At 41.1% G+C, this 12,191-nt stretch overlaps 1 long non-coding RNA gene across 1 annotated transcript in view; it reads left to right on the top strand.

The window, feature by feature from the left end:
* The first annotated feature begins 11,488 nt into the window (after nucleotides 1-11,488).
* The window catches only part of LOC310852564, a 34,614-nt gene continuing 33,911 nt past the window's right edge, over nucleotides 11,489-12,191 (top strand). The window contains exon 1 of the long non-coding RNA XR_014568269.1: nucleotides 11,489-11,726. This is a non-coding gene — a long non-coding RNA (uncharacterized lncRNA). The remainder of the gene's footprint in view (nucleotides 11,727-12,191) is intronic.

Here is a 12,191-nt window from a genome sequence, read left to right as displayed (position 1 = left end):
TTTGTCCAAACCTATGTAATTAATGTAATACCAAGATTGGTGAATAAATAACACTTATAAATATTACTGCTGCAATGGGGAAAGAAAATGTAATTTGCAAAGAAACCACACAAGGTCCAAAACTGACTGATTTTCATTACTGCACTACAATCAATACTGCCTTACAGAACCATGTTCTAAGTTGAGCACAAAATCAGAACAGAACCACATGACAGAATGATGTAAGCTCTTGCCATCAAACTCTTAAAATATGATAAAAGCCAGCCTCAGTTTTATGTAGATTTCTTTCCCCAAACAGTCTTGACTGGGAGAAAATGGGCAGTGGTTTCATTATGTATGCTTTTTATTCAATTAGCTGGATCTAAAGTGGGGGTGGCGCTGTGGTCTAAACCACAGAGCCTTGGGCTTGCTAATAAAAGGTCGGTGGTTTGAATCCCTGTGACAGGGTGAGTTCCTGTTGCTCAGTCCCTGCTCCTGCCAACCTAGCAGTTCAAAAGCACGTCAAAGTGCAAGGAAATAGGTACTGCTCCAGTGGGAAGGTAAACGGCGTTTCCCTGCGCTGCTCTGGATGGCCAGAAGCGGCTTTGTCATGCTGGCCACATGACCCAGAAGCTGTATGCCGGCTCCCTTGGCCAGTAAAGTGAAATGAGCACCGCAACCCCAGAGTTGTCCGTGACTGGACCTAATGGTCAGGGGTCCCTTTACCTTTAAAATGCCATGAGTAGAAGGCTGCTCATGCAACAGAGGTTCTACTTCCGCTCCCAGTGCCCATAGAAAATATCTCCAGGAAGCCCGAGCTGCATGGGATTGGGCAATTGTGACAAATTAGGCAGAAACATTAGCTTCAGTTAGTAGTGTGCACATCAACCCAATTTTTGGCAATTCCATCCACAGTCAGCAACACCGGTTAAGGTGGTACCCTTTACGGTTCAGAGCATCAAAAACACACAAATAATTTGCAGCATGGTTCACATGCTGGAGTATACATCTAACATTTGGACTGGTCCCTAAATATTAAAGTGAAAATTGAAGGGGGCGGGGGAGAGATTTCAAATCAAGCTGCACCTGGAAATATAAAAACATAAGGCACTAGAGCAGTAAAATGGACACCTTTGATACATATTAAACTGGAGTTTTGAAAAGGTAGTATGGCTTGAGTATATAGCTATAAATTTTAATGCTCCAGAGCCATAAATTAAATGCAATTTATTGTAGAAATGTTCATATTATTATTTTACACACTCTCAGTGCTCCCTTATTCTTTCATCCACTCTCTCCCAACCGTGACTCACTGCCAGCCACTCTGCGTTGGCCTAGGTAGAGAAGAAAAGAGGTTAAAAATACAGAAAAGCTCCTTTGGCAGGTGCCATTTTCTTCTGCATCCTCCATTATTTCCTGAGTACCTTGATGAAAATTCTATTTAGTCATTTAATAGTTTCTAATCTGCCTTTCAGCCAAAATGTATGCCTCAATCATGAAGAACACAGAGCAGTGTGGAAGGTTTGCACTAAAGAAAAGGAAAGCACTTCTTCACAAAGTACATAGCTGAACTTTGGAATTCTCTACCACAAAATGGCCACCAACTCAAATAGCTCTGGAGAAATTCATGGAGGATGAGGCTATCAATGGTCACTAGCCATGATGGCTTTGTACTACCTCCAGCACTGGTTGTAACAGAAGAGAAAGGGGCCTCAGTAAAAACAGCAGAAGTGACTATGTGCCAGAAAACAAGTAGGGTGGACTCCCTTTCCTCAGCTCGCTGGTTGTTAGAAAGACAACAGCCAGAGTTGAGGGTCAAGTTATGCGAGCTAGAAGCTGGCAGGCTGTGCAGCTGGGAGACAAAGCTATGTCTGATTTCTGGAGGTGTTAATACTGCGAACCCCTCCATCATAGACTCATGTTGCATATATGCATGAATAAATCATATATCATAAAGACACCACGGTCTCCTCTGTCTCTCATTACGAGGAAACACAAACCCAGGGTAAGCACTTGTAACCCTGGAATCTTGAAGAGCTCAGAGACTGGAGTGGTATACAGCTGTTCTAATTTTAGCCAAAACATTCTAATGGAGACAGGAGGGGGGATTTGAGATGAGCAATTCATATAATTCCAATATTTCTATTGTTCTACTGTCTCTTCCTAGCGTTTTCTGTCATTTCTCATTTTACTTCTTCTGCTTAATTAAAAGTTGGATGAATGTAGTGAGCAATGACTGAACTGTTTATGGTTGTTTGTTCCCTGTTTTAAAGTTATCTTGGTGGTTGATTTGATTTTAGTAACTGGGAATTAGTAACTAGATTACATATGCTGACCTTTACACAAGTTATTAGGAGCTCAGGGTGTCTCCTGTTTGAGATAAGACACATTTGAGATAAGAATGCTACCAGAGTCAAGAAAGTTCATAATGGGGATCTCTTTTCACATGCCAACCTTTTTACTCAAGCCATGATCTACAGTAATAAACCATAGAAAAGTTTCAAATTGACACACCTATTCACACCCAAACCCCTGAAAAGCTTCCCCAGATGGTCAGGGAACTGAACTTTAATACGGAATAAAATAGATTCATAGAAAAGGGAAAGACTGCAGCTCATTCTCCCATGCTTTAGTGCTATTTATTACCCCAGCCCCTTGACCATAAACAATCTATACTCATGGTCATATTTTTATACTATTAGCAGTTGGATGCTCTTTCTCAACTACGGTTTCTCCTTGTTAGTTGTTAAATTTAATTTAAGGAGGCTTTTAAAAAGCATATTGCTTGCCATCAATTTTATTGCAATAAATTTGGATTATTATGCTATGATATAACTCAATTAACTACACATTTATTTCTGCTTTATGGCGGGGGGAGAAATCAATTCAACCATAAAAGGTTTCCTTTCCTTCAGTTGCAGCTGTGTGTGACTCCAGGAAAGGGTGATCTATTTATTCTAAATATAATGATAGTATTTTATTGTAAAATCCAGATCTGTGCCAACCAAATAATGTCTACAACAATTAGACAGTAGCTGCTATCCTAAGCATACACTGTAGCTGAATCCTATGAATGTTTACTCAGAAGTAAATCTGAGATCAGAGGGATTTACTTCAATTAGTCATGAAAAGAGAACTATAAAAAGAAAATCTATAGCAAAACATCAAAAGTAATACACCAAGAGGCAACAGTGCCAGTACTAAAATGTCTCAGAATGGCATAAAAACAGGTTATTGTTAGCACATATTTAAATGTTTAAGAAATCCATCAAATGAGAAGCCAGAAGAGAGAGGCAGTCATGGTGCTACTACAGGGAAGTCTGTTTCTCGCATTCCCCACCCCCCACGAGTTACCTAATCTCACCTATGGCCAAAAGACAGAAATGGCCCTCAGAGGGCGGTCCTTGGCCACGCCAGGCCTAAATAGGCGAGGCCACACCCCCCACACCAGCCAATTGGCTGGCACGGAGTATGACACGGCCGAGGAGCCAGCCCCCGTGAGTGTGGGGGAGGGGCGTGAAGCCCGCAACCCCAGCTCGAAAGTGGATTTCTCAAACAGAATGGCTTCCAAGTGAGTTAGTAAATAAGAGTTGCATTCATTTATTTAATTTCCATCTAGCTCTGAAATAGAAACTAGATTCATTTTGCATTTAAAGATAAACCTACCTAATGCACACTTTCCAGAAAAATATGAGAACCAAAAAAATTCATCCTCCAAAATTCACAATTCTCTGAATTTTGCAATGCCAAGTAATGCATGAAAAAAGGAGTATACATATATTCATATATTGGTGAAAATAAGATAAAATCCAATATATTAGCATACAGTCCTGTATTTTGGAAGAAATTTACACTAAAATGCTGACAAATTTTCATGAGGGGTTTTTTTTTGAAAAAAGGGAAAAGGAGGTGATCTCTAAATGTGGAAAACAAAAGTTAATATTAGAAAAAACAAGAAATGAGATAAACTCGCATTGACAGATTTGATCACCCCTGTTTTCAAGTTTTTAAGTGATGGAAGCAATAGACCTGAGCAAACATAGTTAGAGAGCAAGAGTGAATGTAGGTTACAGTACAGTCACATATAATAAAATTATATGCTAGAATTACAAGCCCTTTTTGGAACTTGCCACCAAAACAGAGCCAAATATAAAGGCTTCGCAGTATTTCAAAAAAAGGCTCACTGTAGAGTGTCCAGGGGAAGAGAGCCACAGCTGTACATAAGTTGCAAATCATGTGTCCTATGGGCAATTGCATACTGGGTGTTCTCAAAGTGATCAGGAAGTGATAGGGTCTGTCCCTTAAAAATGTGTAATAGGCCAGCGGGGGGCTTCTAGATAGATGAATCTTCTATTCCGTTAACATTACATTACAGCAATAATTCAAAGTTGGTGCAGATGTTACTGCAGCTGGCTTGCCCTTGGACGTTACTCCTTCTGCAAGTGGTCTGCTCACATGAACAGTGCAAAGTTCCTGTACCGTTTACACTTATCCATGTTTGAGTTAAGAGAGGGAATCAAAAAGTGACCTGGAAACAGGAACTCACTTGGTTGAATTTGTAAAAACAACAACTTGCCGTGTGTCAGCTGTTATTTGTGCAGCAAATTCACCTTTAAAGTATAGCTTGATTTACTTCATGTAATGAGATATAACAATAAAGTAAGCACATGTCATGAAAGCGATTCTAGGACACTCTGAATTCCTATCCAATGGGGAGGTGGAGAAACAATTTGATCCCCACAATATTAGTCTATAAGTAATACAGCCCAGGGAGAATAGCTTCATAAAAAATATTCTATATCTCAGAGTGGGAATAATCTGGACATTAAACCTAGATCCCTCAACAAAGAAAACCACTCCTTTCTGTGGTCTGGTGTAAAACCCGTCTGACTCTTTATATAGAGTTTGGTGGGGTTTAGGGCTTAGATCTAGCTGCCTCCAGGTAATACTCAGATAAACAGGGATAAGCCCATAATACCACATGACATTCAGGCAGTCAAAGAAAGGACTGATAGAGAATTATAGGAAATAGAGAGACTAAAGCCTGAGGTTCAGGGCTATATGCATTCACAGACATGGTTTTCTGTCTGTTTCTGGGAATGGCTCCAACTGATCTCCACCAACAAAGTATTATTTGAAAGCTCATTGTGTAAATACAGTGATACTTATGGAGTTTAATTGAGCAAATGCCACTCAGAGTCCTCGCTAAGCTCTAAGGTTTCTACATTCCCCACTCTTTGGCCCTTGGCCCCTCTGTGACACCAGAGCAGCTGTGCCAATGGTAGCCTGGAGGGCTGTGGCACTTTCGGCCACCCTCAGGCTCTCAGATGTCACAGAGAGGCTTGCAAGGTCAGTGCCAGGCAGGTGCCTGCCTTAGGAGTCACTTGCAAGAGTCGTACTCACCCACTGCAACAGCAGAGCAGTTCAAACAAGAGCATCCCGGCTCAGAAGAGGCAAACAATGGAGCAGGTATATTTTTTTAAAAGGTTGCTGAGTTCCCAAGGGTCAATTTCTTAATAGCAGTCATATGTGTGTGCTGCCCCTAGTAAATGGTGGGTCTTCATTGTGAGGTGCTTGGTTTGTTTATATATTCTTCATTCTCAAAATAAAACTAGTCAGTCTATATTTGATAAGTGAAACCTATATATAAAACTTCACAGGTCAGGCAAGAAGTCAGAGGCCTGGGAGAAGAAGCAGGACACCAGAGAAGGAGAAAAGAATCTTAGGAGAGGGGTTCAGCAATATTAAGAGCTCACCCATAATAACCAGACTTGAACTAGTTCATATAAAATGGTTATTCAAGGCATTATAACCTTCTCCCTCCCTCCCTCCCTCCCACTTTCAGGAATTTGATCCAGTGTTCCTCAAGCACATGGTTGGTAGAGGGCAAGGGTGGATGTCTGAAGCAGGGAGACCCCTGTATTTATTTATTTAAAGCATTTCTGTATTGCCATATCCTAAATTGTCAGGGTGAGGTACAATATTAAATCATAAAAAAATTATCTAAAACAATACAGGTAGTCATTAAATTGATTGGCTTATAAAATTAAAATTATATAGCTGCAAAGGTCTGCCATCTCCTACCTATAAAGTAGGTCCATCAGGCTGCTGGAATACATTAAGCAATTTCTGCTTATACAGCTTTATTTCTTATGTCCATAAGGGAGGGGAGAGTCCAAATAAATCAGAATTACCAAAAAGTTTATTTGAATAGAGAAAAGTCTGTGCTTTCTGCTACATTTTTTTCAGTCAAAATGACTGAAAACTTGAGAAACCATTCAATATTGTTGTCTCAAGCTGCATTTCTCCAGTTTTATCATCACCTTTTAAAATGGAATCTTGAGCAAATAATCATCTTGAGAGATAACAGCGGACAGTATTCTCAGAGTATTTATTTGTTTTGTTTTTCAATTTTCTCCTGTCAGCATCAGGACAGAAGGCTGGGTTGTGGCTTCTGCTATAATAAACCACATCCAGCTATGGGACTAAACCACTTAGACCTGGTGCAGACGGTATGTTTAGAAAGATTGCTTGTATATTTTTCCATGGAGCCAATTAACAGCTGATGTAGGGACTCAGCGGAAGACTGAAGCAGCTGCTTTCATGATTAGGAATCTTGAATTCCAAAGTTTCAGTCCTACGCACACATGTGGAGCTGGTAGAGGCAGCACGAGCACACTAGGTGGATGAGGAGGAACTGAGCAAATCTGTCATCCACACATTGGGCCAGATTGCGAGACAGGAATTTCCAGGCTAGCCCATGAACACCAATTGGCCTAATAATCCGTCTAAATGACATTGATCCTGCAAGCACTTCTATAGTGGAAGATTACCCAAACAAAAACTACTCAATATAAATTGTTGGAATTGAAATGATTGCCTTGTTCTAGGAGGAAAAGCTATTTACGATATTTTTCACTCTATAAGACGCACCAGACCATAAGACGCACCTAGGTTTTGGAGGAAAAAAAAAAAAAATTCTCAATCCCTCTTGCTGTTCTGGCTTCTGGGATAGCTGCGCAGCCTGCATTTGCTCCATAAGAAGCGCACACATTTTACCTTACTTTTTAGGAGGGGAAAAGTGTGTCTTATAGAGCAAAAAATATGGTAAGTCAATGGGCCATGCTTCCAAGTAATGTGTTTAAGGTTAGGATGAAAGGATTAATACAAATTTTAATCTTCTGTTGAAAATAATATGAATCAAAGCTATCTAAGACATTTGGGTGCCCAGTTAATGAATGTCCTCATGCTTTAGATAAGTTCTGATTCTTTATATGGCAGCTGCGTGTGATATAGCTTCTTTTGAAGTTAATAATAATTAAAAAAAGAACCCTAGACATTAATATGAAGATAAGGCCATGCCCCCTGAGAGGAGGGAACAAGATCTAATTACTTTTCACTTCTCTGTCAGTCTGATGACAGTTTCACCATATTGATAGCTACTAAGCTACAGCTGACCTTCTGGGATTCTCTGACATTTTGTTGTATGGCCAGGCATTCTTTTCAGAGAATACACAGTGCTGAAGAAAAGTGCTGAACCTTGAGAAAAAACAAAAAGACAATAAATCCCATAACATTCCTTTTGCTTCTATCATCAAATTAATTTGGCAAAGGGTCCCCCTTTCATTTTGACTATCTATTTTGTGCCTAATCAGCTGAAATTATTCTTCCCCTTGTCTCATTCACCATTTTTCTTCCTGCTTTGTCATTATTAGGCACAGTTAAAATCCTGAGTCAACCATACTTTAGAGATTAGTATATGGTCTATTTTAGCTAGAATTCCCTACTGGTATCATTGCCAAAAAATAGTGAGCTATTTTTTTTTTAAAAAAAAGGAATTGTTTCTTTGAAACATGATTCTTTCCGTATTGAAGAAAACAAGCTGACTAGACCAAGTCATTGGAGCGCATTGGGAATGGGTGTGTAGGGTGAACAACAAAGAAAATTAAAGAATGCATTCCTTAGTGGCTGCCTCTTCCCATATTTGCTTCTCCAATTCATCAGTTTGGTGGGTAAATACTGTTCTCTGTCCCAAACTTAACTGATGGGAGAGCTGAGTGATGATTGGGGATCATGATGGTATCTACTCTGTGGAGTACTCTTTCAACTGAAAGGCAAAAACAGCTGTGTTTGTCTCTAAGGAGAAAAGGAACCCTCCAAAATCCAGAACTGAGATCATGTGAGTAGCCAGGATTTTTGTTGGAGGGGGGCAAGCTTTTGTTGGGGGCAGAACCTCAGGTTTGTATTGATTTGAGGGGGCGGCTGCGCCCCTGCTTCTCCCTCCTTGGCTACAGCCCTGGCTGGGAAATAACTAGGCGTATAGGGATGGAGGAGAAAATCGATTCAGTATGCACTGCAGCCAAATCCACCAAATTGCACTTTCTGAAACAATGCAGACATAAACTCAGCTATCCTTCGAAATTATCCTTATCCAAATGTTGCAATGGGACGCGGGTGGCGCTGTGGGTAAAAGCCTCAGCGCCTAGGGCTTGCCGATCGAAAGGTCGGCAGTTCGAATCCCCGCAGCGGGGTGCGCTCCCGTTGCTCGGTCCCAGTGCCTGCCAACCTAGCAGTTCGAAAGCACCCTCGGGTGCAAGTAGATAAATAGGGACCGCTTTCTAGCGGGAAGGTAAACGGCGTTTCCGTGTGCAGCTCTGGCTCGCCAGAGCAGTGATGTCACGCTGGCCACGTGACCCGGAAGTGTCTTCGGACAGCGCTGGCCCCTGGCCTCTTGAGTGAGATGGGCGCACAACCCCAGAGTCTGGCAAGACTGGCCCATACAGGCAGGGGTACCTTTACCTTTACCTTTAAATGTTGCAATGATGTTCTCCAGGCAATGTTTACAGAAATGCATATATTACAGAAATGTGTGTATAAAAATGAAGCTATTATCAAATATAACATGGAAAAAAGATTGAATTTGGGAAAAATTCTTGCAAAAATGTGTACATTGATAAAAACCACGTATAAAATATGTTTATTAGAAGAAATTTGCTCTAAAATGCTGGTGAATTTTCATAATTTTTTTTAAAAAAGACAAAGCCTAAGAGATACCACTGAATAATTGCCCATGTACAATGAATCTCCTCCATATGGGTAACTTTAAGCTCATGTGAGTATGGGCCAGGAGTTCCAGTTGTTCACTGGGCTAAATTAACAAATATTGACCCTCATAAACGATACAGTGGACGCTCGGGTTGCGAACGTGATCTGTGCGGAATGCATATTCGCAACCCGCAGCGGCACAACTGCACACGCACGGGTTGCAATTTGCTGCTTCTGCGCATGCGCAAAGTGTTATTTAGCACTTCTGTACATGCACGACCACCAAAACCCAGAAATAACCAGTTCCGGTACTTCCGGGTTTTGGCGGTCCGCAACCAAAAAAAAACGCAACCTGAAGCGTCTGTAGCCCAATGTATCACTGTACATTAGTATAGTGAGTAGATATAGCATGCATTAGCAGAGCTTAAGAAAAACAAAATTAGGAAAGATGGTTTTTAGCTCAGTTGTATTCTATTTTGTACTTTTATGTTGTGAACTACTCTGTGATCTTCAGATGAAGGGCAATATACATTTATTTATTTATTTATTTATAGTAATAATAATGTTACACAACATGCAGTGATAGTTTCATTGACCTCGCTGCACCTAAAAGAGAGTTAATTAAGAGTGTTGCCCTGGAGAAGCAAGGGAAAAAGAACTTAGCAACACAGAGAATAAATTTCCTCTACCCTTTGGCACATACTTAATTCCTTATGCATTAATGAAAATGTAGGGGAAAGATCCATGGAGGTAATTTAAATTCTCCTTACGTGATGGAATTTTAAACATGCAAATGATTGTAGTGGGGGTGGGGAATGCAACGTCAAACAATGTTAAATTAAAACCAGAATAGTTTGGTCCAAGTCCCAAATAAGCATCAATGACCTGAAATCAATAGAATTTTACAGGGAATAAGATCTTTTTAAAAAGAAAAGGTAAAAAGAAAAGAAGCTAATATAGGCCTGTTGGTATCACCACATGGCTCAGAAAAGTGTCCAGAAACATTACATTCTCGCAATATAGGATATCCAATTAAAGTGTGGGGTGGTTAAAGTTACATTGTCTGACTAGGGCTTGGGAAACCAGCATAAAAATAATCACTTAGTCATGATGAACACAGGGTGACCTTGGTCCAATCCCTGCCTCTCAAACGAATCTAATTCACAGAATCGTAGTGTGGATTGGATGGGGAGGGAGAAGAACCATGTTTGTCATCTTGTGTTCTTTGGAATTAAAGAGGGAAAATAAATGCAGCAAATAACTAAAATCATACTCATAATAGATCAATTGATTTAGGTTACTTAAGTCTACTTGTGCTTCAAGACACCCAAGACACCCCAGGAGAATAAAGACACAAGGACACATTTAGGTAAATGTTAATGGGCAATATTTAGGCCACAACTTTATTGGTAACAGAATGTGAGCTTAGGCATTGGCATCAACAGACTATATCTGACTCCTGCCAACCTTGCAGGAAGTCTAGAAACGTAAACCACCAGTATGGGGATCCCCACCGATGTGGATCAACTCAATCTCCCCCCAGGTTCCTGTTGTGCTGTGGGTTTAAATGTTCCCCGGCAGAGCCCTGATTGGCCGCCTGGCAAATGGCTTGACGCGGGACGCTATCCCACACCACGCTAAGGCAGGGGTGGGGGTGGGGCCTGGCGGCCTGAGCGCAACCTGGTCTCACTCGGAAGAACCAATTTAACAGGTCTACTCCGAGTAGCAATGTTACATTTTGCCAGTTTCTATTCCAACATGTATTTGTTAAAGAAAGGGTTGTATTTGTTCCCATCACAATTCCTTTGTTCCTTCCCGACAGGCCTCTACAAAATTATTTGTAAATATAAATTATCTGCCATCATGTTTTATTTTTACTACAGCAATGCTATTTTCTTCTGGGACATGTAAACAGGTCTTTCAGAGGGGGAAAATGTTGCAAACAGACTGACTGTTGTGTAGTTAGGAAAGCATCAGAACCTTCCCCAAGTTTTTTTGAATAAACATTCACAAACTTCTTGTTGATAACATTTAGATAGATAAATTAAGGATCTGTACAGTTTTGTAACATGCAGAAAATAACATATGTTGATAAACTAGGAAGAGGAGCTGAGGGAAGTCTGGGGGAGGGGTTATGTTTTGGGGGAGGGGGAGGGGGAAATAGGGGGATTTAAGGATGATATGTTTTTTTAATAATAAAATATGTTGAAATTATTAATAATAAATATTTTAAAAGAACCTTCCCCAAGCTTTGTTTCCTCCTTACTCAGCTGGAATACTAACCCTATTTACCTGGGAATAAACCCCATTGAATACAATTGGTATTACTTCTTAATAGACATGGCTAGAGTTGCAAACAGTGCTGCAGCTGTTCAGCAATACCCATAAACCTTCCAAAATAGGAGTGTCACTTAAATGGCTTTAAAGAAGATAAGACAAATTCATGGAGAGCACGACTACTAGCCATGATACTATGTTATACCTCCACTGTCAGAGACATTACGTCATAGTCTCATTGCCGAGCAACAACGTGGAATAATAGCCCAGCCAACCAGAAGAGTCTCTGAGGTGTACTTGCCTGGAAGCAGAGTCCAGGTCCAAAATCAGGTCTAGTCCTAGGGTCCAGCAAACAGCAATCCGTGGGGTCAGATTGTCCAGGGAACCCAATGGCCATGGGGTCAAGACAAGCAGGAAGCAGCAAGGTAGGGCCAGGAACTACAAGTATTGTCACCAGCATTTGCCTGCTGCTGGAAGCTCTGCTTAAGAAGGCTGAAGCCAGCTGGTTCTCATCAGTGCCTTCTCCTCTGAGTCCTTGAAGGCTGATCAGCTGCAGGTGGAGACACTCACCTTCTCCCCCTTCAGGCTGCTGTTCAGCAGGTGAAACTGACTCTTGGCACATGACACATTATGCTTCTGGATACCAATTGCTGGGATCAGCAGCTGGGCAGACTGCTGCTCGCAGGCTCCCACAGGCATCTGGTTGGCCACTGTGAGAACAGAACAATCAATGTATATTCGTTATTATGTAGCTGTCGGTTAAACCACAGAGCCTAGGACTTGCTGATCAGAAGGTTGGCGGTTCGAATCCCCGCGATGGGGTGAGCTCCCATTGCTTGGTCCCTGCTCATCAAAGTGCAAGTAGATAAATAGGTACCGCTCTGGCAGGA

The sequence above is a fragment of the Podarcis gaigeae genome (assembly GCF_964106915.1).
Source record: "Podarcis gaigeae genome assembly, chromosome: 9".
Taxonomy (NCBI): Eukaryota; Metazoa; Chordata; class Lepidosauria; order Squamata; family Lacertidae; genus Podarcis; species Podarcis gaigeae.
Note: the sequence above shows the minus strand (reverse complement) of the source record. Positions and strands in the feature narration are given on the sequence as shown.